At 38.3% G+C, this 27,102-nt stretch overlaps 1 pseudogene; it reads right to left on the reverse strand.

The window, feature by feature from the left end:
- LOC149241911 (uncharacterized) overlaps window positions 1-23,358 on the reverse strand; it is a 30,000-nt pseudogene extending 6,642 nt beyond the window's left edge.
- Between the last annotated feature and the right edge of the window lie 3,744 nt (window positions 23,359-27,102).

Raw genomic sequence — 27,102 nt, forward strand, 5'->3', positions numbered from 1 at the left:
GCACCAACAACATGATTTGAAGTGTGATTTATTTCTTGTCCGCTCAATACAAGAAAATGGTTAGCCACGTTGCATTTTGGTCACTTAGGTTGAGAATTTTTATAATTATTCCACATTTCATGGCTATAAATTTTGTGAGATTATAAAACCAAGACAACCAACACCATTATCATTCAACACAACATCCGACATACTCCAACTCTCATCTAACTATAAAAAACTTTTAAAGCCATGCAACACTAGAACAATGAAAAATACCAACTTCAGTTGTCAATATGCACATATATTATCATGAATCAAGCAAATTCTACCATCCAAATCTCTACAAAGCACTTCTATGTTTCATGCTAACACATAGACCCATTTCTATTAAAAACTCCAACTATTATAACAAAAAAATAAAATCATCCCATTCCATAAACATTATCTAGAAAAGTGGTTGCATGCATGCATGCATGCATGCATACATGATAACTGCAATATTGTTGCTATGTTAAGAGTGCATATTATTCCTTATATCATCTACATCATTTCTAAGTGTATCTGTTTCAGGTTGAAGTTGTGTGCTAAAGGATGCTAACATGGAATCCCAAGCACAATGCAAGGCCATACAACGAGATCAATTAGTTCTTTTTCACATCAATGAATATTTTGTGGTCTTCACAACATATTATAAATCATTTTGATCAAAATATTGTTCAATGCAATCCTAGGGAAAAGCTAGTTATACCAACATTTTAAAGAAGATCCAAGCACTAATTTCTGTGGCCAATGATATTGTGGTCAAGAAGTTGTCCTATAGTGAAATGATGGGCAAGAATTTATGGCCCTCGAGGATTTAAATTGATAGATAAATTGAAAAATATGTGACCTATGACAAGCAAAACAACCGAGTGACCACTAAACCACTAGGAACTCGAGATGACATTTGAATTCTATTTTGCAAAATGATGAGTTGCAGTGCAAGTAGCCCTTCACCCAAAAGAATGGCGATGCCTGTCAGATTCTACCCACATTCCTTCCTAAAATGTTAAAATAGATAAGAAACTCCCCAAACATAATTCTATCTTTTCCACAAAGAAATCATTTTCCAAACAAGAAATCACTATTTTTAACTCCATAGTCTTTGATAGTCCTAAGAAGCAACAATTGAATCTGATGGACATACTATTGCAAGGAAAAACCAAAAAGATGGCAACCTAAAATATTACAAAAGGAAAATGGGGCCTCAGTGCACTGGTGTAGCCTTGGAGTGTTAAGCCATCCACCGAGGTTCTATTCTTGGTGTGCTATACCCCACCAAATGACATGTCCCGATAAAGAGATGAGGTCAGGTCCAACTCCAACAATTTTGACAGAAAATTTACCCCTCACACCTGATTCCTAAGACAAACGATAATTTCCCCTCACACCTAGCTCCTAAGACAAAGGACAGTTTCCCCTCACACCTGGCTCCTAAGCCAAAGGAACTTTGTATTGTACAGTGCAACTCTCCACCTTCTTAAAGTAGATTCCAAAAAAGAAAAACTCCAAAAAGTTGAGACAACCTCTTCTATAAATTCCCAACTCGATTCAATGCATCCTCCCATCTCCGCCCAAGCAAACTATATCTCAACACCTTACTGTTATGTATTATTATCTATAATTATTCCCACAAATAATGGTTATTCATAAGAGCTTCGATATTATCTTCATACCAAAAATATATCTGTAATAATAGCTAATAAGGAAACCTTAACACAACTCATAAAAAAAGCAATCTCCCTTCAAAAATTGAATATGGCTACCATTCATTTGAAAAGTGAAAATTCATAGTCTCTTTTGACTCAGAAAAAATCTTCATATGGGTAAACTTCTCTATCCAGGTATTCTGAGTTGATCCATTCCACAGACCTTGATGAACAAAGTCCTTTGTCTAAACCAATTATATGAATAAAATAAAAACCAATGAAATAACTCTAGGAAGCATCTGAATCAATACTTACCCTTAACAGATCCCCAAAATGATATATTGAATTCAATTATCTTTGATACTCAAAATCCTAGGGTGTCCTAAATAGGGTATTGTGCTTCTCTGAATTAAAATCAATTCTTGCAGCTAAGGCCCTCTTCATTGCCCATTAAAACCATGTGGGTATTTCACACAGATTCTGCAGAGCACCACAACTAGAGAACAAGTCACAAGAGGACCAATCTCGAAACAAAATCAATGCATAAACCATAGTCTTCGAAGCAATACGAGGACAACTTCCAAAACTAGCACTCGACATAGGGAGAAAAACAACGAGGCTGAAAAAACTGTAACTGTAATAGATGGATCATCTCGTCCTTCTAAAACCCTCTTCGAGCACAGTTTTTCATTGATTGTCAAGACCCCTATTTATTGGCAGCTCAATAATGAGGAAGAATGTATACAAATTTATACAACCAAATCAAACCGCAAACCTCTAAAATCTAGAGCGAATTCAACCCTAGCCTTGATTTCCAGGAATTGTAGAGGGCCAAAGAGCCCCTAACCAGTGCCATTCCTAGAAATCGAGGGTGATTTGAAGCTAATATGACATGCGAACCAGGCCAATGGGACCTTGGAATGTTTATGAGGCTTATATTTTTTATGGATTTATTTTTAAATAATTTTTGGGTAACTATAGAAAATGGGTGTATTATAAAAAATTCACTCCTCCAAAATATAAAACCCCTTAAATTTTCCCCATGTGCTAAAATTCGCCCCTAAAATTTTCTATGATGATAATAACCATGAAAATCGACATTATAACAATATATAAAAAATGATCCATGATGAAGTGTATATGATCATGAATGTCACTGGCTGCTACCAACAACTGCCTCATCATCATCGTCATTTATATTGGGATCGACCTCATTGTCATCTGTATCTGTGTCATCATGAGCATGATCTACCATCTCATCATCATACCCAACATAATCTGGATCTACGTGATAGGGATCATTCGAATCTTCTGGAAGATATTTGTTTTGCAAAAAAAAACATTTAGAATGAAAAGTTATTATTTATTTCATGCAATAATTAATTTCTCTATTATATATCTAATATTACAACATATGAAATGAAACGATAATCATATTACATCATATCAAAGTGCACATACGATAATAAAATTTCAAATAAGTTACAACTAAGATGTCATTCCAATGATGTAAAACATTCAACAATTCTAATAAACGTTAGTAAAAATTCCAACTTAGTGAGTTGGATAGAACAACACTAGAATCCATTGCTAGGATATACACTACATTTCCACACTCAAGTGAAGGGATGGTCAATGTTTCATTTTAATGTTGAGTAGCTAGATGTAGTAAAGGTGTTGAAGATGAAATGGTTATGGGGCTTGTTGCCACACAAAATGTGGTGAAAAAGAAGGGACGATGCTGAGCAACACTAGTCGTTATCTGTCTATAAATGGTTGTTATTAAACTATAACCTGATGCATGCACACTCAATCATTTTTAAGATACCTTATCTTTCCCTTTTTATTTTCGTTGTATCAATTTTGAGGTCGTAAAGGAATGTGTAGTTTATGCAGTGATTTGAGCGCGTGAAGTTAAGACAAAATCCTTGGTTTTAGAATACGATGTATCACCGTCGCTAGAGGTGTGGCTTTGCAACACCATTAAACCAAGGCACGACAAAGTACCCTGCTCTTTGAATACAATTGATACCCTTTCTTCCGATTTGTGTATTTGGGTTGCAAATTCTAGTAAACGAGGGAAGAAGGAAATCAAAATTCGTATGAGGAGAGAAGAATAGAGTTCAAATCGAATGTAGAGACCAAGATAGAGTGGTTTACGATTGGTGAAATCCAAGATTGTATGGTAGGTAATCATTCATAAATTTATGGTGTAGTTTGAATGGTTGGGTAAGTTTTTTCATGCCTATATTTTAGCTTAAAGGGCCAAGTTTAGAACCTAAGGTGGTACCGATTTTAAGGGTAGATTCATATTACACAAAATTTCATAAAAGACAGTGAAAAATTGTGAAGCAAATTTTTGAGCGGTCCTGTGGATTCAAGCAGAACAAAATTAGATTCCACGCAGAGGATTCACACAAAAGAATTAGGAGCAGAGCCAAGAAGGTTGACAGAGAAGGCATTGCAGGTTTGATTTGATCAAGGGTGTAAAAGGGTCTTGTTGTGAGAGCGTAAGAATTGTAGCCCTATGGAGGGAATTGAATTTCATGAATATGACTAGATTGTTGAGCATTGAAGGTTCTTTTAAATAACAGTGTAAACTTTGAAACGAGAACTGATACTATTCCCTGTTTCATAGGGATAGTAAAAAAGTGACCTGATTTTGAAAAGGGGTGATGTAGAACACACATGTTTTTTTTAAAGCATAGTTTTTGGCACTTTAATTTTTTTTATGTACATTACGTTTTAGAATGGTAGTGATTTTCATGCTGATTTAAAAAAGTGAGTATTCTGCATCACACCCTTTTTTTAAAAGACCTATTTTTTGACTTTAAATTTTCTAATGTATGAAATGTAAATAATTATTTTCTAAATTTGATAGTTTTTGAAGTGGCCGTTTTTTTCATATTTTCATATTTTTTGTTTTAATTTTAATTTTTTTTCTAGTGAGGTTTTTATTGTTTTGCATTTTTAAATTAGAAAGTCGATATTTTGAATTTTCGATAATCTACATATTTATACATCCTTAATTAATTTTTCAATCCACATGAAATAATTGTTTTTAAAAAACAATATTTTTTAACAATGGACATAAAAATAACAATTTTTAACATAAATATAATAAAAAAATACACGCCTTGATAATTTTTTGCTAGAATTGACACATCAAAATCACAATTTTTATACGAAAATTTTAACTAAAAATGGTTAAATAATAGTTTTTTTTTTTTTTTTTTTTTTTTTTTTTTTTTTTTTTATGAATTTCATGTCAAAAAAATAATAATAATCACTTTTTTTTTCAAAAAATAATGATTAACTTAAAAATCAATGTGAAAATCACATATTACAAATATTGAACGCATAACAACCTTAATTGATTGATTATTCTTCTCATAAAATGTCAAAGTCAAAACATTGCAAAGCTTGATTTCCAAGCATAACTTAAATTTAATCAACAATGTCACGTAATCCAAACTCTTTGTCCTCTAGAGTTTCATCATTGTCTTCTTCCACAATATTTTCAGCTTCCTTTTGCTCATTTTCCTCTTCTAATGGATCTTTGATGTTTGCGAATCTGCCAACGTATGTCTTTCCAAACATTCCATGTAATGGTGGTTGGGGTTCCTTTGCCTTTTTTGCCACACGTGATTCACTAAAGTCCCTTTTCTTCAACCCAATTTCTTGCATTGCATCAGGAAAAAATTGAAGAGCATTAATTATTTGCTGAATGAAATTGCACTATAATGGATCTTTCTCAATTGTAATGCAATTCCTTCCTTTTTGAAGGCAACATGCTAGTGTTGTACCTAATTATCAAGCACAAAAGAAATAATTAAGTAAATTAGTACAGTGACATATTAATTAAAAAATAACATATTGAAATTCAATTCCATATAATAAAACTTACCTGAGCCAAAAAATAAATCCAGAACCCAATCTCCTTCATTTGGACATATGTCTATAAGATAGTTAATCAATAATTGTGGTTTTTGATAAATGTTAACTATCTCTCCTTTTGTTTCTGTCTTCATATGTCAATTTTCTCACAACAGCATCATAAGTCAATATTTAGCTATGACTCTTTCCGTCCACCCAATTAACAATCATAGACATATGGCTATCATCTTTTGCCCAACTATCAATATGAATGAACTCACAGTCATTTATAAATTGTTGATCTTCATTGTTAAGAAGATTTGACTTTTGCCTATAACATGAAATAGTAAAAGTTCAATTAACTTGTACATAAATGAAGTTTTCAACATTAATCAAATATACATTTTAAACGTCTTACCATGTAAGCTGCATCCTTGAATTTGTTTTCCCCTTGAAGCTTGACAATATCATTGCCAATTGTGTGTCTGAATGGAATGTCACAAATCTCCATAATGGTGATGATGTCACTTCTACAAATCCCGCAACCACTTTATTAAAAGCTTGATAAGTATAAGGGTCACTATCATAGTAAATGTTTGGAATATTGAAACCATGGGGAATATTTGTAATAACTAGGGCATAATCCCTTTTTGGTACGAGTTTAGCAATGTCTTCACAGTCGCCTTGTATTACTTGATATTGAATAGTGTCTAGCCCATTCCAAATGAAATGATTAAGAGTTGGATCAAGTTCAACATTCTTAATATGTTGCTTCTTTAGTCTTTCGATCTTTATTTTTTCAATAAAAGTCTTGAAACTGTCTGGTGCTCCATTATCTTCCTTTCTCATCTTTTATAAAATAAACAAATATATGTGTAAGTTATAAATTAAAAATAGTACACAGATGAATAAAAATGAATGTATAAATCAAGATACATTTTTTAAATGCAAGATAAAAAGCTTTTAATGTTGATGTAGAACTTGAATCTAGATAGTTGCGTACAACATCATCCCAACTATCTTCATTCGTTCTTGAATTTTAATGTAAACTTTCTGACTACATAGATAAAGTAAGAAAAAGTTAATATAATGATATGTATAACAAATACTACCAAGAACAACATGTTTTATTAAAAGATAACTATAATCTAGAAATAAATAAAAATAATTCAGCAAACTTACTTTTGAAATTCGCCAGACATTTCCTCCAATGATAATTCCCCTGACCTCACACGAGATAATATTGTTTTGACAATTTTTTCATCTTTCACTCCTTGCGTCGCCCTCCAAGGCGTGATAGTCATATCATCTGGAAGTTGTTTCAGTTCAGGAGTTGATTTACTGTTGCTACATATCAATGGCTTAGACTCTTTGACCCTCTGGTTTTTAATGCCATTGTCTTCCCACATGCTAAAAATCTCATCAATCAACTTCCAAACATCTCCAGTTATAAATGCCAATTGGAAAATGTTATCAACACCTCTGAATAAATCACTATTTTTGTTGCCTTTTCCACCTTTTGAATTGGTTTTTTCTTCAATTTGATAGCCTATTTCCATACAACATTCCTTTTGGAAATGTGCAGTAACATTTATCCCATCCCCACCACATTTTTCTTGAAATTCACTATGAATAAATCTAACCCTTTGGATGAAAGTCATATACATCCTATATTCATTATCTGAATTATGATCCCATGCCACTAACTTTGCTTCTGTTTCATTTAAACCAACATAAATGATACATTTCATTGTTTCAAAACGTGGGTTATTAGGATATTCCTCCATAAATTGTCTTTGAGCTTCTACAGAATGGTTCCCCCCAAGCACATAATAATTGTATTCAAAACATTTTGACTTATCAAATGCTTTTTTGTTGGGAACTTGAAGTGGATCAACAAGAAGCACATAACTAACCACATGAGCATATGGATTGTACCTCATCAATGTCTTCAAGTTGTGAACATGCAGATGATGTGGCTTTCTGACTTGATATTGAAATTGTCCTTCACTTGCCTTATAGGTTTGTCTGCCATTAAGCTGAAATGTACGACCACCATCAATTAAGTTTCTCTTTGTCAAATTCTATTGAATGGCATTTTGTTTTGTTTTGATAATTCCATCATCTAAATCAGCTCCCGATGTAATGATTTCTTTGCTTTCTTTTGAAATTTCACTAGGTTCTTGACTGCTGGAAATGACTACTTCAAAATCTTCAACTTTACTTTTCTTCGTCATAACATTCTCAACAGATTTATTCTTGGGCATTGTTACTTTAGTTCCAATGTCATCTTCAGTAATGGCAACATATGCTTCACTGTCAGTTTCAACTTCATCGTCCTCAAAAGTAACTTGTTTACCCTTGCTAGATTTATCCACCAAAGGCCTTTTTTTCTGATTCTTTGGATGTAGTTTTGTAGCATCATCAATTACTACATTTTGCTTGTTTTCCATATCTTCTTCTGACACTGAGTAAAAACTGCTGACAACTTTCATGATATCATGCTCTATGAAATGAATGCCTCCCAACCTAATTGAACAACTTTCAACAAAATTCTGCCAAACAAAATATCATATGTCAATAAAAACAAAGTTAAAAAAATATAGCAAGACACTTTCAAGAACGCAAAATACAAATATAAATAACAATACTTACGATGTTTTGTGTCATCTCATTTACGATTTGTTTACACAACTTTGTAGATACCTCTCTCGTGTCATACAATGAATATGATAGTCAGTATTTAATCCTTTCATGTGACTTGGGAGCTTTTGTAAGTACGTAAACAACTTCAGTGTTCGGTACCAAACACATATCTATGACTCTTCCCATCACCTCAAAATTTCCATTATCATTCGGTATATCAATATATAGATATATATTCATATTTGTGCTTTCTTTTTCTTTCACATACTAGACTCTTGATGGAAATTTCACCTCTTTTGAATTCTTCCAGTCTGAAATTATCTTCTTATCACTTGAGGCACTTGAAAGATTTGTAGCCATGAGCTCAGGTGGAGTTCATTCACCAATGTTTTTTGAAGATGCACCTTTAAGAGTCTTTGGTCCAGAAAGATTCACAGAAATTTTCTTTGATGCCATTTTCCTGAAAAATAGAAACACATAAATCAGTGAATAACAAAAACATATTAACTTAAATTAACAATGAAGATATATCATAATTTTTTTATTTGTATAATCAGAGTCACCCAGCCACCCCTAACGGGCGGGCGGGTGGGTGGGAGGTCGGGCGAGGGATAGCGGGGCAGGGTGGACAGCCAAGCGGGGTCGACGGGCAGGCCAGGTGGGTGTGGGCGAGAGGGGTGCGCGGGTGTGGGAAGGGCTGAGCGTGTGGGGGTGCCGCACCCAGCCCCCTTCCACCCCTACGCACCCACGTCGATCCTCTTCCCTCACACCCACCCACGTCTCCCCCATCCCTCTTGCGCCCCCTCACCTGCACATGCCCCTCGCCACCCTCTCCACCCACGTGCCCCCACCTCCCCCCAAATGCGCGCTCCCCTCACCCACCCCCTCGCACCCTACCCCTCCCTCTCACCGCCCCCTCACCCACACCCACCATCACCCCCACCCCCGCGCCCTCCTCCCCCTCTCCACCGACAGCCTGCCTCTACCCCCCCAAACACTCCCCCTTCCCACCACCAAAAAAACACTCCCGCCACCACCCCCCCCCCCCCCCCGCCCACGACCCTTCCCCCCTCCCCCCACACCCCCCTCACACTCCCCACCCACACCCTACCCCTGCCCACGACCCCTCCTCACCCCTTACCCCCCCCCCCCCCCCCTCACACTCCCGACCCTGACCCTGACCCCCCCTCGCCCACGACCCTTCTCCTCCCCGTACTCCCCCCACCCCCCCCAAAACACTCCCCCGTACCCTACCTCCCCAAAAAAACACTCCCACCCCCCGCAACGACCCTTCCCCACTCCCCCCATCACACTCCCCACCCCAACCGCCCCCGCCCACGACCCTTCCCCTCCCCCCACGACCCCCCTCACACTCCCCACCCACATCCTACCCCCGCCCACGACGCCTCCCCACCCCGACTCCCCGCCTCACACTCCCCACCTCGACCCCCCCCTCGCCCACGACCCTTCCCCCCCCCCCCCCCCCTCACACTTCCCCCACGCCCCCCCCACACTCTCCACCCCCCTCCACCCACACCCTCCCCCTGCCCACGACCCCTCCCCACTCGCTGCCCCCTTGTCACACTCCCCCCCGCCTCGCCCCACTCCCGACCCCCTCTCCCCCCTCTCCTCTCTACCCTCCCACGACCTCCCCCGCCCCTCCCTCACACTCCTCACCCCTACCCCCCCTCACTCCCCACCCCGACCCCCCCCTCGCCCACGACCCTTCCCTTCCCCCCCACTCACACTCCCCACGCCCTCTCCCCCCTCCACCCACACCCTCCCCCCACCCACGACCCCTTCCCCCCCTGCCCCCCCCTCACACTCCCCCCTTGTCCCCCCTCATGCTCCCCCTCCCTTGCCTCGCCCCACTCCCCACCCCCTCTCCCCCCTCTGCTCCGCTCCGCTCCCCTCCCTCCCCTCCCACGACCTCCCCCGCCCCTCCCTCCCCCCGCCGCCCACGGTCCCTCCCCACCCCCTCTCCCGCCTCCCCTCTCGCCCTCGGCCCCTCCGCACCCCCTCTCCCCCCTCCCCCACCGCCCACGGCCCCTCCCCTCCCCCTCTCCACAACCCCCCTCCGCCACGGCCTCCCCCGCCCTCGCCGGCGACCGGGGGTTGGCGGGAATCGCTCGGCCGCCGGCGAGGGTGGGGGAGGCCGTGGGAGGGGGGGGCGAAGAGGGGGTGGGGAGGGGAGGGGGCGTGGGTGGGGGGGGAGGGAGGGGAGAGTGGGGTGCGGGGAGGGGAGCAAAGGGGGGAGAGGGGGTAGGGAGGGAGGTGAGGGAGGGGGAGTGTTAGTGGGGGGTGGGGGAGTGTGAGGGGGGGAGGGGTGGTGAGTGAGGGGTCGTGGGTGAGCGGGGGGGGGGGGGGAGTGTGAGGGGGGGCGTGGGGGGTAGGGGGAGGGGAGGGAGTGTGCGGGGGGTAGGGGCAGCGGGGGGGGGGTGGGGGGGTCGTGGATGTGGGGGGGTGGAGGGGCGAGAGGGGGTGGGTAGTGTGAGGGGGGGTGGTGGGGGAGGAGTGTGGGGGGTCGTAGGCGGGGGTGGTAAGGGGAGAGTATGGGTGGAGAGGGGGAGGGCAGGGGTCATGGGCGGGCGGGGGGAGGTGGTAGGGGGAGGGTGTGGGTGGAGAGGGGGAGGGAGGCGGGCCCTGCGGAGAGGGGTGTGGGGAGGCCATGGGAGGGGGTAAGGAGTGGGCTGGGAGTGGTGGAGGGTTGGCGCGGGGGGAAGGGGTGGGGTGAGGAGAGCGGGGGCGGGGGGGGGGGGGGGGGAGTGGGAGGGTGGGTGAGGTGGGCGGGAGGGCGAGTGTGAGGGGGTGGGGAGGGTGGCCGCGTGGGGAGGGCGCGTGAGGTGAGGGGGTGGATGACGGGGAGGGCGTGCGGGTGAGGGGGCAGGTGCGGGTAGGGATGGGAGTGTTGACGAGTCATGTGGGGATGTGGAGGGGGGGTAAGGAGGCAGGGGCACGGGGTGTGGTTGAAGGGGGTCAGAGTGTCGAGAGTGGGGGGTTGGTGATAGGGGGCGAGTCGGGCTGTGGCGTCCACCCCGGCAGCTCGCCCGCCCACTGCAGGGGTTGGGCGATTCTGAGAATCACCCAACCCCCGTGACAGGCGGGCGAGCCGCTGGGGTGGGCGCCGCAGCCCTCACACCCCACCCCCCCGCGCCCTCACACCCTGCCTGACCTCCCCGCCCACCGCGCGACACCATGGCGGCCCACCCACGGCTATTGGGTGATTGAGTTTGATCAGGCCCACCATGCTCACGATGGACGTAATTGTTATTTTGGCTTAGAAAAATTATTAATTTAAAAAAAAAATCTTCTTCATTAAATTAATTTAATATGAAAATTTTCAAGGAAAAAAATTTAACTTACCTTTCAATTGTGAGAATTCTTCGTTGAATATGTTGTTGATAGCAATATAGCTGCTCCACAAATTCACGAGTCTTTCAACGAACTTCAGAAAACCTAGATGTGATGTGAGTAATAGTGATAATGAAATTTAATATATAAGTGAAATTACGGAGATGTTTTACCGTACGGTTAATGTGGGATAATTTGTTTTAAAATATTATAAAGCGAATATTGTAGAATTGTTTTACAATGGGTTGAATGTGGGATTAATTTGTTTTAGAATATATTATAAAAAAAATCAATTGTTTAGTAAATATTATATACTTTAACTATTAAAAATAATTAATGTAGAAGTTGTAAATTTTAATTTTGGTGATTTATTTCATAAAAAAAATTTAGTTTACATTTTTCAATAAATTGTAGAATAAAATAATGAAGGTAAATAAATCTAACAAACTTTTTGGATGGAAATATTTTCGCAAAATTTTTTGGAGGGAAATATTTTCGCGAAACTTTTTGGAGGGAAAATTTCATTCTTTAAGCTATATAATATCCTTAGGAGACTCTCCATTTGTATCATTCAACATATTCTATTTGAAAGGGATGGATTGTTCTGATAGTGAAGTTTTGATTTATACACCATCAACATCTTCATCGCGTAACAACTCTATTCATATTGATGAATATAGCGGGAATTCTTCCACTATGAATAGAAAGTCAATTCTTCCACTTAGTCCTGATTCTAAGGACTATGAGAGAAGCACTGATGAAAGAGGGGATGGAGAATTTCAAATAAATAAAGAGTCACAGATTCCACTTAGTCCTAATTCTAAGGACTATGAAAGCAGCGGTGATGAAGAGCATGATGGTGAAGTTCAAAAGAATGGAGTGTCACGATGTCCACTTAGTCTTAATTCCGAGGACTATGAGAGTAGCAGTTTTGAAGAGCATGATGGTGAAGTTAAAATGAATGGAGTGTCATGGTGTCCACTTAGTCCGAATTCTGAGGACTATGAGAGCAGTAGTTTTGAAGAGCATGATGGCGAATTTCAAAAGAATGGAGTGTCACGGTGTCCACTTAGTCCTAATTCTAAGGACTATGAGAGCAACAATGATGAAGAGTGTGATAAAGAATTTCAAAAGAATGGAGTGTCAAAGTGTCCACTTAGTCCTAATTCTAAGGACTATGAGAGCAGCAGTGATGAAGAGCACGATGATGAATTTCAAAAGTATGGAGTGTCATGGTGTCCAGTTAGTCCTAATTCTAAGGACTATGAGAGCAGCAGTGATGAAGAGCGGGATGATGAATTTCAAAAGATTGGAGTGTCACCGTGTCCAATTAGTCCTAATTCTAAGGACTATGAGAGAAACAATTATGAAGAGGGTGATGATGAATTTCAAAAGAATGGAGTGTCACAGTGTCCTCTTAGTCCTAATTCTAAGGACTATGAGAGCAGCAGTGATGAAGGACATGATGATGCACTTAGTTTTAATTCTAATGAGTATAAAGGTAGCAGTGACAAAGGACAGGATGTAGCATCTTCAATAAGTAAACAGTCACATTTTTGACGTAGTCCTAATTCTATGGACTATGAGAGTAGCACTGACAATGCACATGAGGAAGAACATCCATTAAACATTGAGTCAAATTTTCCATTCAGTCCGAATTCTAAGGACTATGACAGTAGCACTGAAGAATATCCTCCAAGTCAATATTTGAAAAGCAGAGCTGATCATAGTGTGGATAACATTCCTCTTAATGATGATGAAAATCATTATACAAATGATGATCCAATGACGAAGCTGTTGCCAAGAAATATTGTATCGAGGAGTAGGGGCAGACCTTTTCGTATCAATGCAAGTTGTTCTAGTTATACAAGGGGTAGAGCAGAATATCTGACGAGAAGAAGTTCTATCAGCGCTCTCATTTCAAGTGAATGTTGCCAAAAAAATTGCTTGAAACATATGGATTTCACATTTGCATTAGAAAGCAGGAAGAGATATTTGTCAATGAATAAAAGCATGCAAAATTCATATTTAGTTGGGTGCATGCAATCTACATTGTCAGGTTATGATTATCATATTAGGAATTTATTTATGTGTAGAAAAGCTTTCAAAATGTTTCATTCGATTGGGAATTTTCATCTCTCAAGAATTCAAGAAAATTTGGAAAAGGATCCCACATTTTATTCAGAAGTACGTCATAAAAGATAGTTTGGGCCATTATCAAATATTGCAATGTCATGGATGAAAGATTTCTTTTCAAAGCATGGAGAGTGTATGCCAAATAGAGAGACAATACATATTCCAGATAATTTTTCAAGACGAGAAATCTACAACTTATACAAAGAATATGCAGAAGGTGCTGAGGGACATGGCCGGTTTATTACATATCAATATTTTGTGAAGGTATGGAAGAAAGAATTCAACAATGTCCGTATTCCTAAGAAGACAAGGATGGGGATTTGTAGTACATGTGCTTCTCTTAAATAAAAAAGGGACAAATGTGAAGGCTCAGAAAGAGGTAAGCATTCATAACTTTAACTTTTAAAATTATATAGTCATCAACTATGAAAACATATTTCTTAATGAATTTATTTTATGTTGTGTAGATTTAATTGTCAAAGAACTTCAGGAGCATCGCGAACAACAAACAAATGAAAGGAATAAGTTGTAAAAGCTTCGAAAGAAGTGTTATGATAATCCGAATAAATATTTGGGTTTGATAATTGATGGTATGGACCAGAAGAAAACACTTACCACATTTTGTTCGCACACCCAAAAATTTACAGGAGGAAAATTTTATTCAGTTTCACTTGGTCAGTTGTATGGTCTTCAATGGGAAAATGTTGCCAAGGGTGTACTTCACAGCTCCAAATATTCATAATGATGAAAATCTGACCATAACCATAATTCATGATGTGATTTCTCATTGGTCTCATAATCTTCCTGAAGTTTTTTATCTACAATTGGACAACACTTGCCGTGAAAACAAAAATCAGGTTGTTTTTGGATATCTAAACATGCTTGTTGAATTGAGAATTTCAAAAGGTAAAGGTTGGTTTCCTTCTTGTTGGGCACACTCATGACCATATTGGTCAGATGTTCAGTCGTTTTTCAGTCACATTGAGGAGGAAGGAAGTTGGGAGCTTGCCATCACTAATTGAATGTATTAAGAAATCATACATGTCAGAGCCTACTTTTGATGTGTTGGAAGAAACTGTTGACATGCGAAGGTTTATTCTGGGATCATATGGTGAGGGGAAATGCATTGAACAACTTAATGACATTAGCTTCCAACATCAATTTCGTATCAAAAAAATTGAAGGGCAAAACACTAATATGGGGCAAGAAGTATTCAATTACTACAGAATGGGCACCGTAATCAGGTTTGCAATTTTTGAAGTTCATTCCAGATCATGCAATATTTGCATCAAAAATATTGTTATTACAATCAGTTGGTGAAGTTCAGAATGCACGCAGACAGAATAGAGATATAAATTATTCTGATTCCCTGGAAGAAATTAAAAAATGTACTAGATATACATATGAGTACTTTGACATTGCTGATTCAGTTTGGTGGGAGTCATTTTTCAATAATCAAAGTGATATCATTTCAACAACAACAAATGAAGATATACCTTTGAAAAATCCATTTATTTGGCCACAAAATGTGTCGAATGAACATGAGGAAGTAAACATTGTTGAACAACAACAATCTCAAGGTATTATTAATTCTTCACAGATAGCGGAAAGAGAGATGTATATTGGTTCCAGAAGATCTCGTGCATAATGTGAAGCCATGGAAGACCTTTATAGGGGTTCAGTATAGGATATTAAGGAGGGTTGCATGATTGCAGTGTTAGCAGATGGAGATCCCAATGGTTATCCATTTTGGGTTGCTAAAGTTATAAAGGTCTTTACAGAAAATGAGGATGTTACAAGTGTTAAAGTACATTGGTATGCCACAAATACACACCCATTCAATGCTGTGTATAAGCCATAGATGGTAGTTAACAAAAAAAATGGCGGAAAGAGAAAAAGAAAGGGTACAAATATAAATCGCCGCCGCACAGACATATTAAAATTGGAGGATGTTGACATACTTGTTTATGACTTCAATTTAACAAAGAGAGGAACTCTTCGCTTCAAGACGATAGAGATTTTGAAAAGGTTGTTACCAGAAGGAACAGTGTTGACATGGGAGTCTGCTGAAACCAATCATAGATATAGAATAATTTTGAAACCTAAAATGTTGGGCATGCATCTGGACTCAGATGGGGCACTAGTTGATGAAAGAGAAGAATATGGAACATCTTAGTTAGCATCCAGTCACTCATCTGAAGATGTGAATTTTGATGGTGTGCAAGAAAATATGAGTGATTATGAATAATTGTTTAAGACAATTTATATAACTGATGTATGCATCGTATCTTCAAATAAAATTAATGTTTTCCATATGGTGTTAAATGAGAAGTTTAGGCATTTTTATGTTGTTGGATTATATGTCTTAATTATGATAAATTTTATTGTTTAAAATATCTACAATGCAATATTAAATTAGAGATATAATGTATGTTTTCTTCAATATACAAATAATGACTTTTGAATTCATTTAGTGATGTAATTTGTTCATAATTTCATGGTTTTTTAAATTTATAGTTGAAAAAATTTCAATTTCTTTTGCATCTAGCATGTTATGGTTGAAAACATGTTGAATTTATACTTAGGAAAGAAAAATGATATTCTATCAAAAACATAAGTGTGTTTTTTTCCTCATAAACAAATTTGTTTGACACATAAAAATTTGCTTTTACTAGCATTTTTTTAAAATTTTGAAAATTGACCCTAAAAAAAAATTCATTGTTCCAGTATCATCACTTTCGTTTTGAAGCTATATTTTGCACGAAAATTTCATAGTAAATTTCGTAGTCACTGCCATTTTTAAAACATGTTCAAAATTGACGCCTAAAAAATAAAAACATCATTCCAGTATATACACTTTTCGTTTTTAGCACTGTTTTTGATGTTTTTTTGGGGTTTTTTGGCCAGAGTTCCCGTTTTGAGTTTATAGTTCCCGTTTCAAAGTTTACATTGTTAAATCCATTTGATGTAGACAAAGACCATATCGAGAAGGTGCTGCCAAATCTTTTGACAGTGTAATAGAAGCAATGGTTTGAGAAAGCGTTGCCAAATCAATTGGAAACATATGAGTGCATAGATTTTGAGAAGCGTTGCCAAATAAATTGGCAGCATAGAAGACAAAAAAAGTTTATAGAACACTGCCAAATTATTTGACAGAGATGAGAGAGGTACATTGCAGGTGAGTCTTCGTGATTCACCCTACATCATTTTTGGTATTAGAGATTCGTAACATATTCAATAAATCTCTTCTTTTTCCTTTTCAACTCTCACTATATCGCTCTTCAGAATTTGAAGGATTGTGTCTTGGAGTAGTCGCATGTGTGGATTGAAATGAATTTGAATGTGTGTTCCTGTAATGATTCAAGTGTCGTTACAAAGTGCAATGGATTGAAGAAACAATGTATTTGCAAATTCACCCTTTTTTGGTTGATGCTAACTAAGACGGAGACAAAACACCCCATTTCCTTGAATCTATTCGACTCTTGTTGTATCGCTCTGCAGAACCATGAAGGAATGTGTCAGCATGGTCTGATTGAAGTTTCCATAGTTAAATTGTGGTTCGACTTATGCATTGTCGATCCTTTTAAAACTTGGTACACCTCATATTTGCCTTCGATTTTCATTGTATCGATTCAAAGCCATGAGTGGATGTATCATTGAGTTCTACATAAAGCTATCTATGTGAGTTTGTAGTGACTACGCATTTTGGTGTTTTGCATATGTGGGGTTTTTCCCTTTTTATACTTTGAATATACCTTTCAATTTTCGCTAGATTGTTGGTCAAAGTATGAAGGAATGCGACCATGTCTTGGAGTAGTCAAAGTTGAGGTTTTGTGTGGTTTTAGAATGACATTCAAGCCGAGATGTACCCCCTATTCTAGAATGCGATCAACACCTTTCGAATGGACACATTTGAAGTGGGTTTGGAAATTCCATTGAATGAACAATGAGAATCAGTTTTAGAAGGGAAAATATTTTAAGAGAGTGCTGCCAAATTTTTTGGAAGCGCAAGAGCTCAAAAGTTTGTAAAAGGCACTGTCAATTCCTTGGGTAGTGTAAGAGCATAGTGATCCTAAAAGAAGTGCTACCAAATATTTTGACAACGTAATAGAAGTAGTGGTTTCAGAAAGCGCTGCCAAATCAATTGGCAACATAGGAGTGCTAAATTTTTGAGAAGCACTGCCAAATCAATTGACATCGCAGAAGATAGAGAAAGGATATCAAAGCTTCAGATCAATTCCAGGAAGACCTATTACGGATCTATGATATCCTTGCCATTATTTGTCCAATAATTTATAATGTCCTACCCAACATTTCAGTTAAGTTCCATTCCAGACCCTTGACAATATATTCTCTGAAACAATATTTAACTATGGGTAAAAACATAGTTTCCTTGACTGCAAGTCTCTATTTTAGTTGCACATTTTATTTTCAGCAACATATAGGTTCATTTTTTGTGCTCTAATGGCTAGTTTGTCTAACATAGCATAAAAGGATAACCAAAAGTTTACCATTTTTTAGCACAGGCATTTGGATCAGCTTGTGTTGGGTAAAGAAACACGACCAACAACTGTCTAAAATAATCAAACCAAGTTTGATGGGAAGAATAAAAAAGTGAAATGCTCGCCAAAGTGCAGGCCAAAGGTGATACTGCAAATATTTGGAAGCAATTGAAGGATTTACATGAAACTTCAAAGAAAGGTAGAGCCCTCTCCCTTAAAAATTTATTGTTTTCAAGAAGAATGGATGAAAGTGCATCTTTACAACATCATTTGTTGAAGACAAAAGTCCTTGGAGAATAGTGGAATGTCATGGGACATAAAATGGAAGAATATATGGAAGTAATCACTCTCAAGAGTTTAACAACCTCATTTGAGTATTTTATTGAAACCCTTAATAATACTTTTACAAATGTTGAGCTGAAGTTTGATGATTTGAACACTAAACTCTAGCAACAAGACAAATGGAAAAATAAGTTTTGAAATAGTTGTGGGAATGAAGGTTTAGAAATGGATTTCACAGGGAACTTCAAGTCCAAGGAAATATTGTTAAGCATAATAACATAAGCAAGACCGGTGGCTTAATTGATCACTAAGACTTGTAAGTGTCCTTATTGTGGAAAAGTGGGCCATAAGAAAAATTTGAAAAAAATATTATATGATGAGAAGAATATGCAAGCACAAGTCAAGAAGGACAATGTTCCAAAACATAAGAGGAAGACCTCATTGTTTCTATAGAATGGGATAGTACATGTTATCACATTCAAAGTTTTGAGGTCAGCTCAATTGGGGTCCTAAAGTCTAGGTTCTACCAAATTTTTATGAACATTACCTTTTAATTTGGTAGCGCTAATTCTAACACTATAAGATGAAGGCGCTGCCAAAATAGAAGGCAATGAATGATATGTAAGATGATAAGGGAGGAACTACCAAATCAGCAGACAACATGTGAGACATGTCATTCAACAGGTGGCGCTACCAAAATAAAAGCCATAAGTTATAATGATTTCAATAGATCAAATTAAAACTGCCAACAAAGAGTATTGAAAACTGAATTTGAAGTGGGGCATGAAGAATGCGTGAGGGAATATATTCATTTTGTGCTTCTAATTTTCACATAAAAAATTGATATTATTACGACCAAGGAGTGGTCGGTGATTGTGAATTGAAATAGAAAAATGCTGCCAGAATTTTTCTATAGCACCCTATTTTTTCCCTGTTTTAGTTATTGTCTTCAAGTGGAGTTTCCAAACAACTAGAAATGAATTTTTGAAAATAAAAAGATTTTTTTTTTTTGGGAATGAGATAATTTAAAGAAAAACTCTCTCAGGTTTTACACAACTATCACAGTTTGGGAGATACAAAGGAATCTTTGCAGCCTATTTTTCCAGATTTAAATATTAAATGATTTCGTGTTTTAATCATTAACTTCGAGTGCGGTTTTTGAGAAGATGAAAATTATTTTTTCAAATATGAAAGAGAATTTTTTCAGGAACGAGCTGATTTACAAAAACCTCTTTCATATTTTCAACATGTGTCATGGTTTGGAATATTCAAATGTCTCTTTAAATCATATTTTTCAAGAATTCGCCATATTTTTTTCTAGTTTTACAATCTTTCCCATATTTTAATGCAACACTTGAAGGGTAGTTGACATATTCTTCGCCACCAAATTATCTCCATATCCACAATAAATTAGATCCAAAATTCAAGGATTGTTTTATTATTGTGATAATTAAATTTCGCATCCAACGAGGACTTGTGCTCGAAATTTGAGTCAAACCTTAGGGAGAAAAGTTGAAAATACGTGTTGAAAAAATAGTTTTTATTTTATTTTAATCTTTTTACTTTTTTACTCCAAAAATGGTGAATCATCCCACATGGTTGACATCATCATCTTGAATCCTATTGGTTTCTTTGTTATTGTGATAGGATTCAAGACGACGATGTCAACCATGGGGGGGTGATTCACCATTTTTGGAGTAAAAAAATTAAAAAATAATAAAATAATAAAACTACTTTTTTCAACTTATCTCCCTAATGTTTTACTCAAACTTCGAGCGGGAGTACTTGTTGGATGCAAAATGTAATTACTCATCTAAGGAGTACCCATGTTGCATACTTTCGATGGACCCTGCTACACGAAAAATGATAAATCAATGAAAAGCGTGATTGCCATTTTTTCATGTATTTCTCATTTTTCATGTAGCAGGTTCCATAAAAAGTATGAAACATGGGTACTACTTGGATGAGGAATCAATTTTTTCATCCAATGAGTGTTGCCACTCGAAATTTGAGTAAACCCATAGGGAGATAAGTTGAAAATATGAGTTGAAAAAATAGTTTTTAATTTTTCCCTCTAAAATTTGATGATGTAATCTAATCTTATTTTATTATTTCCACTATTATTTGATCATTTCCTTAGGAGGCCCATTTTAGACCTCAAAATTCCCCTAATGATAGGTGATGTTACAGGCTTATGAATTCAAAACATGATCATTGAGTTTTAACTGAGCTTCACAAAGAAACCATGTTGCACATGGATGTTCACCCACTACCTTGTTGCTATTTGCTACCATATCTCTTTATTTATATTATGACCATGGAACCTTTATGGCCAACCCTCAACTCAGACTTGAGGAACTTTGGCTCCAAAGTCAGCTCTCTGCAAACAGTTGCAAAGTGTAGATTATATTAAGCGTTGGAGTAATAGACCACTATCATATCTAGTTGATGTTTTGAGTAATAGTTGGTGGCCACTTCCATTCATGTTCCCAGTACCAAGTGCACTTGATGGTTCAATGTTTTCTTTGGGATCAGTGCCCTATCTATTTGAATTCTTTCTCTTTCCTAAAACTGAAAAAACAAAATAAATCAAAATAGAATAACAACTCAAAAATTCAAGTGATATAAAACAGGAACTGAGCTAAACTGCAGTTTTCTAAGTTTGAAACAATAGAAATTTGAAGGTGGAAAAACTAGAAACAAACTAAGATTGGTGCATGCATGCCTTCACCATGCATGTGCCCTTTACTCCTCTTAATTATGCCTCGTTGAAACTTTATTGCACTATGGAACATGAGTCACATATATGTTGTTGTGTTGATTTGATAATGGTCTCCCATGTATCACATAAATCTATGCAACAAAATTCCACGCCCATGCATCTGTGATGCAACAAGCAATCATCCACGACCATGGATTTGTTATGCCAGAATCAAGAATGACAAGAATAATTTTCCCACTAATAAGAGTGCAAATTGAATATGGATATGAGGGTAGATTTTCTCATATGTATACCCACATAATTGTAAGAATCCATGCATGATTCACAAGCATATATTTGAAACATGGTTTGCAGTGCCAGGTCTGCAACATGATTGACTTTGAGGCCATTTCATTGTTGGAATGACAATGGTGTCCTATTGGAATATGCATCCATAATGGAGAGTGATGAGGGTGAGATTACTTTGGTGATGAAAATCCAAGGCCATAGGTCTATCAAAGCCACCAAGAGCGTGTTCCAATCTGCAAGGAAGAGCCTATGCACCATGGTCTATCACAAACAAATTTAACCAACTATGTAGTAGAGGCAACGATACAAGCCACAGCCCAATTTTTTTTTGGTATCCACAGGTCAGGAAGAGTCCATAGTTGAAAGTGAATTATGCCACTGTCATAAAGCTAAGGTAAGTATCTGTTAAAGCATTCTTCAAACAATATTCTCATGGGAAGAAAAGTATGTCTTTAATAGAAATCAAAAGGTTCATTTTTACTTCAAAAATTATAAATGAGAGATGGGTGCAAAGTAGAGATTCCAAGTCAAAGTTTTTTTTTTCTAAATAAGACTGAGCTAAAATATATTACAGCGAGAGCCAAATTACATTATCAGTATTACACCAGGGCCGCGGCCCTGTAAAACTGGTCCTGGGACCGACTGTAAACACGAGAATGTTCATATCAGGATTACAAAAGCTGGAACCAGAGTGACGCTTTTGTAGCCGGCACATGGACTGAGACAACATAGACACATAACCGACACGTAGACACCATAGACACGATAGACACATAGACACCATTACAGAAGTAACAGATAACCGACACCATAACAGAGATGAACAGAAGTACAAAAAGACTGAGTGAAGATACATATGTGGTCGCAAAGAGAGCTGACAGAGAGAAAAATCATGCAGAGAAACCTGGAGCGCGAACTAGCCTTCATCCGTAGTCTGTGGCTCATCCTCCATCTTGCAGCAGGGAGGCTGGAGAATAGCCTTACCCTTACCGACATTGCGCTGCACAGGCTCGCTTGGACCAACTCCAGGATCATGAACAGGCCTCAGCATATCAACGGCCGGAAATTCCATGTCCACAGTCGGGACAACCCCAAGATTCCGCGGAGGGTCAGCGCGAGGAGCATCATCATCTCCCCACTGATTTTGGCAATGTTCAACTGAAACAGTGACGAAGAAGGTAGAATTGGACAGAGTGCAGGGAAGGCGATATCTAACCATTGGATGCTCAGTATGCCCGCACTCCATTCGCTCCGGAGGTTCCGCAACTCTTCCTCTGCCCGGAGGCCTTCCTCTTGGTCTTCTATGCTCAGAGGAATCTTCAATGGAGGAGGAGGGAGAAGGGGCTCTTCCACTGAAACTGCCCCGTCGACTGGTACCCCGAAGCCGTTCACGCTGCATTCTGAAGGTGTGCGGATGGCGGGCGTGTACACACAGATTATTCCCCTGAACCAGACTCCCAATTCCCCAGCAAGACTGCGGATGGAAGGTATGCAGCACCTCCAAACGACCAGGTTCACGACTGAACTGCCGGGAAGCTTTCCAATTGCTCCGGTCTATAGCACCTGAACCGTCGCAATCGCTCTCAGAGCCTGACAGAGAGCCGAAGCATTGAGCCTCCGCCACTTCCTTCAAGATCAGAATCGGTGCAGGCGAGAAATGCGGGAGAATGTCCGAGAGCTTCCGGCTATGAAGAGCCATGGTTAGCGTTTCAATGCTCGCAGTGAATGCCGAGGGGACGGCTCTGCAACCAGAATTAACTACCCTCCTTGAATGCTGCATGCCTGTGTGTTTAAGGCTTGTCCTTTGGGTGTACGTGGCTTGTCCGGGTGGACACCTGCCCTGCTGACAAGCCATGGGCCCTGTATTGCTAACAACCACCCGCATTCGGGGGATTCCAAGTCAAAGTTGGGCTTATATAATCCATCAATTAAAAACAAATAATGAAACTAAATTGTCAAGGTTGAATTAGAACATTATATATACCATTATTATTATTGAGGATTGATAAGAGCAAAGTGCAAAGCTCTATCAATACCTTTTTCAATGCACCTATAAGTGGGTCAAGGCCAAGCCCCTGTGGTTCTTTTTAAAGTGGAGAGTGAAGTGCTTAACATGGTGTTTGTAGTATCTCTCACGTGGTGCATCTAATGGTTAGCTCATCAATGTAATTGGTGTAAAAAATCATCTTTAATTTGGTAAGCAAGCAAACACACAAATTCAAATGGTCATGTCCTCAATATTTGAATAAATGACAATGACGCATGCAACAATTACTTTTTTTTGAAGTTATCTCAAATTTGTAATATTTGTAAGTCTGGAAACAACTTCATACCCAAATGCCCAAATTCTAATAAATAACATTTTATGCAGACCAAACTATGAGTATGTATGCCAAGTGCGAAAATTTATACTTTTGCAAGCCAATTGTTTGACAAGGCACTAGAACGAGACATATTTCAATGGAATACAATTATTAGAGCGGGTACCGTGAGTGGATATAGGATGAACTCCTATCACTCCATAACCAAATGAAATTGGCATGTAGGCAACTTGACAATTGTACATTTCCTTGCACCTTGAGGGCATGCAGTCAACCACCACCTCTACAGGATGGAAAGAGAATCCATTGTCACATAATAAGGTTATGCTCATAATGGATGTGTTAGTAAGGCATTGGAACCATTTTCTCCAATGGAATTTTTTGGTAAAAAGTTAAATGTGGTAACAGTTACAAGTGTCCTTCCAGCATGTGCTCACCTAGAAGCCTTGCAGCAAGGAAAAGATATCCATGCCACATAAAAAGAAAAGGGGTTTGAATCTGATGTATTTGTGAATAATTCTTTTATAGGGATGCATTCAAAGTGTTCTTAAATGTCAAATGCACATATAATTCTAGAACAATTGTTGAAGGAGATATATTTCATGGACAACTAACATTTTAGGATTTGCATAGAATGTAAATGGTAAGGAATCCCTAATGTTGTTTTTACAAATGAAATTTGTAGTCACGAGCCTAGATACATTCATTTTTTCTAGTGTTCTTAAAGCATGTCTCAACCTAACAATTGAAATATAGGTCCTTTGTTTTGTTATCCAAAGTGAGCTTGATTCATATAACCTTATTGGAAATGCAATTGTTGACATGTATGTAAAGTCTGGAAGTTTGGGAAATGCATGAGAAGTATTTGATGGAAAATATGAATGTGATGTTTCCTTATAGAATTCCATGGTGGGTATGCTCAAAATGAAGCATCTCTAAACTCTAGAACATGAATACTACATCTAGACAAGTGGAGGTGATATAAAGGGTACTACTCCTAGCTGCGAACTTCCAGAAGCAATAGTGACCAGATTCAAGCATAAAATACAAAGTAAATTTCACACATGGACATCATACACCTACATGCAAGGTGATGTTAAGCGAGTTTTCTAATGGATTTCAACACTTGGTATGATAGTGGCTCAATATGAGTTGCATAGATTTGGGTAAGAAAAGTTGTGTGATGAAATTTGAATATATAAATCACTTGGTATAGGAGGGATACCAAAAGAACTTGAAGAGTAAAGAGTTCCTTTCAATCCATATAATTTTCATCATTTCTTATAAGACCTTTTTAGGAAAGATGATGCAAGCAATGATCTATATTTTGTTGACAATCATATTTTCTATAACACTCTGTTTTTTCCCTGTTTTAGTTACTGTCTTCAAGTAGAGTTTCCAAACAACTGGAAATGAATTTTTGAAAACCAAAAGAGGGTTTTTTTGGAAATGGACTCATTTAAAAAACCCTCTCTAAGTTTTTACGCAACTATCACATATTGGGAGATACAAAGGAATCTTTGCAGCCCATTTTTCCATATTTAAATATTAAATGATTTCCTGTTTTAGTCATTAACTTTGAGTGCGATTTTAGAGAAGATGAAAATTATTTTTTCAAATTTGAAAGAGGCTTTTGTCAGGAAAAAGATCATTTACAAAAAAAAATTTCATTTTTTCAATGAGTGTCATGGTTTGGAAGATTCAAATGGATCTTTAAAGCTTATTTTTCAGGAATTTGCCAGATTTAATTTTTTCTATTTTTACAATCTTTCCTAGATTTTAAGGCAACACTTGAAGGGAAGTTGACATATTATTTGGCACCAAATAAGCTCCATATCAGCAATAGATCAGATCCAAAATTCAAGGGTAGAAAAATTAGAAAAATAGGAAGCAGAGAAGAAAATACAATCTTGTTAATGATAGTGATAATTGAAACTTGATACTGTTGTTGGTTTCCAAAATGTGAAAATCCACATATGGTGTTATTGAAGGCTTTAATGCAAGAGCTTCTAACATTACAACACATAGATTAGAACAAATGTAAACAAAATCATCCTGCACATCATTCATATGATGTAAGTATCATATTAAAAGGATAAAGTATCCTATTAATGTCACACCTAGTTTGGTTGGTAGGAGATGATATGTCCTTTTGATGATGGAGGAAAACCAAGTTCCTAAACTCAAAAACCTTCCCTCTCTCATAAACACATGCTCTACACCTGCCAGGTTTGAAACAAATACATGTATGCAATGTGAAGCCTTGATCATAGACATATATATCATCCAACTAACTTTGGTACATATAGAAAAGGTAAGATAATAAATGAGAGTAGCATGATGGAAATATTGATTCCATTAGAATGGGGCTCATTATCTCAAAAATACATCAGACAAAATCCTTTTGAATAATACCACAAGAAATAAAAATTGGGAAAAAGGTGGAAAAATTCCCCATTCCTGCTACAATAAATCATCAAACGCACAAATACTTCTATCTCAGACCTTCATATATGGAAAACATCATCTTACCCAATTTCATATAAAACCCAACTTCACTCCAAAAAAAGAGAGGGGGCGATCATAATTTACATGCAATATTCTAAGAGAAGATACGATAGAAGAGACTGGGGAGCATATTTTCCTTTACTCTCAGTTGGGAATGCAGGTATAACATCTCTCCTGCTCGCCATGACTAGAAACCCCAACTAGAACAAAGAGGAAAAATCTAGCTCAGAAGGTCAACCAGTATGGTAGAAATGGCGACTGGATAACGAATTTGGCCTAGGGGTTGGCTTAAATATGTTGATTTCAGGTTTCAATTGAATTCGCTGAGTCTCCAGATGATGAGACGTTTTTTTTTGGCTCTCAGCCCACTGATTGAAGCTCTCACATTCAAAGCAAGTGGGTATGCTCCAACCACTCTTGCCTCCAATTATGAAATCAATCCTCGCTACCATTTCAAACCCCAGCAGAAAACACAAATCCAAGGTGCACAAAGCCTCTCCACTACTAAATCTTCTGCTAAAGAAACCCATTTCTGCTACTGTTGCATCAAGGGGTCCATTGGATCGCTAGGAACACCAGAAACAAAGGCGGATTCCAAGCACAAAACCAAAAAAAAAATATGAAGGCAGTGAAGACATTTAGGACATCGTCCATTGGAATGATGAATAGGAAAAAATTCCAATGCACAAATTCAACTTTTATTTAAATGTAATTTGAATTTAACTAGATTGTTGACAAATACTCAAGCTCTTCCTCCCTAGAAATGCACTTTCTTGAGCTTCTACATTGGCTAGGGATGA

This window comes from Pinus tabuliformis, chromosome 8 (assembly GCF_031772625.1).
Source record: "Pinus tabuliformis cultivar Carrire ecotype Pingquan chromosome 8, CPIR1, whole genome shotgun sequence".
In the NCBI taxonomy this organism is placed as follows: domain Eukaryota; kingdom Viridiplantae; phylum Streptophyta; class Pinopsida; order Pinales; family Pinaceae; genus Pinus; species Pinus tabuliformis.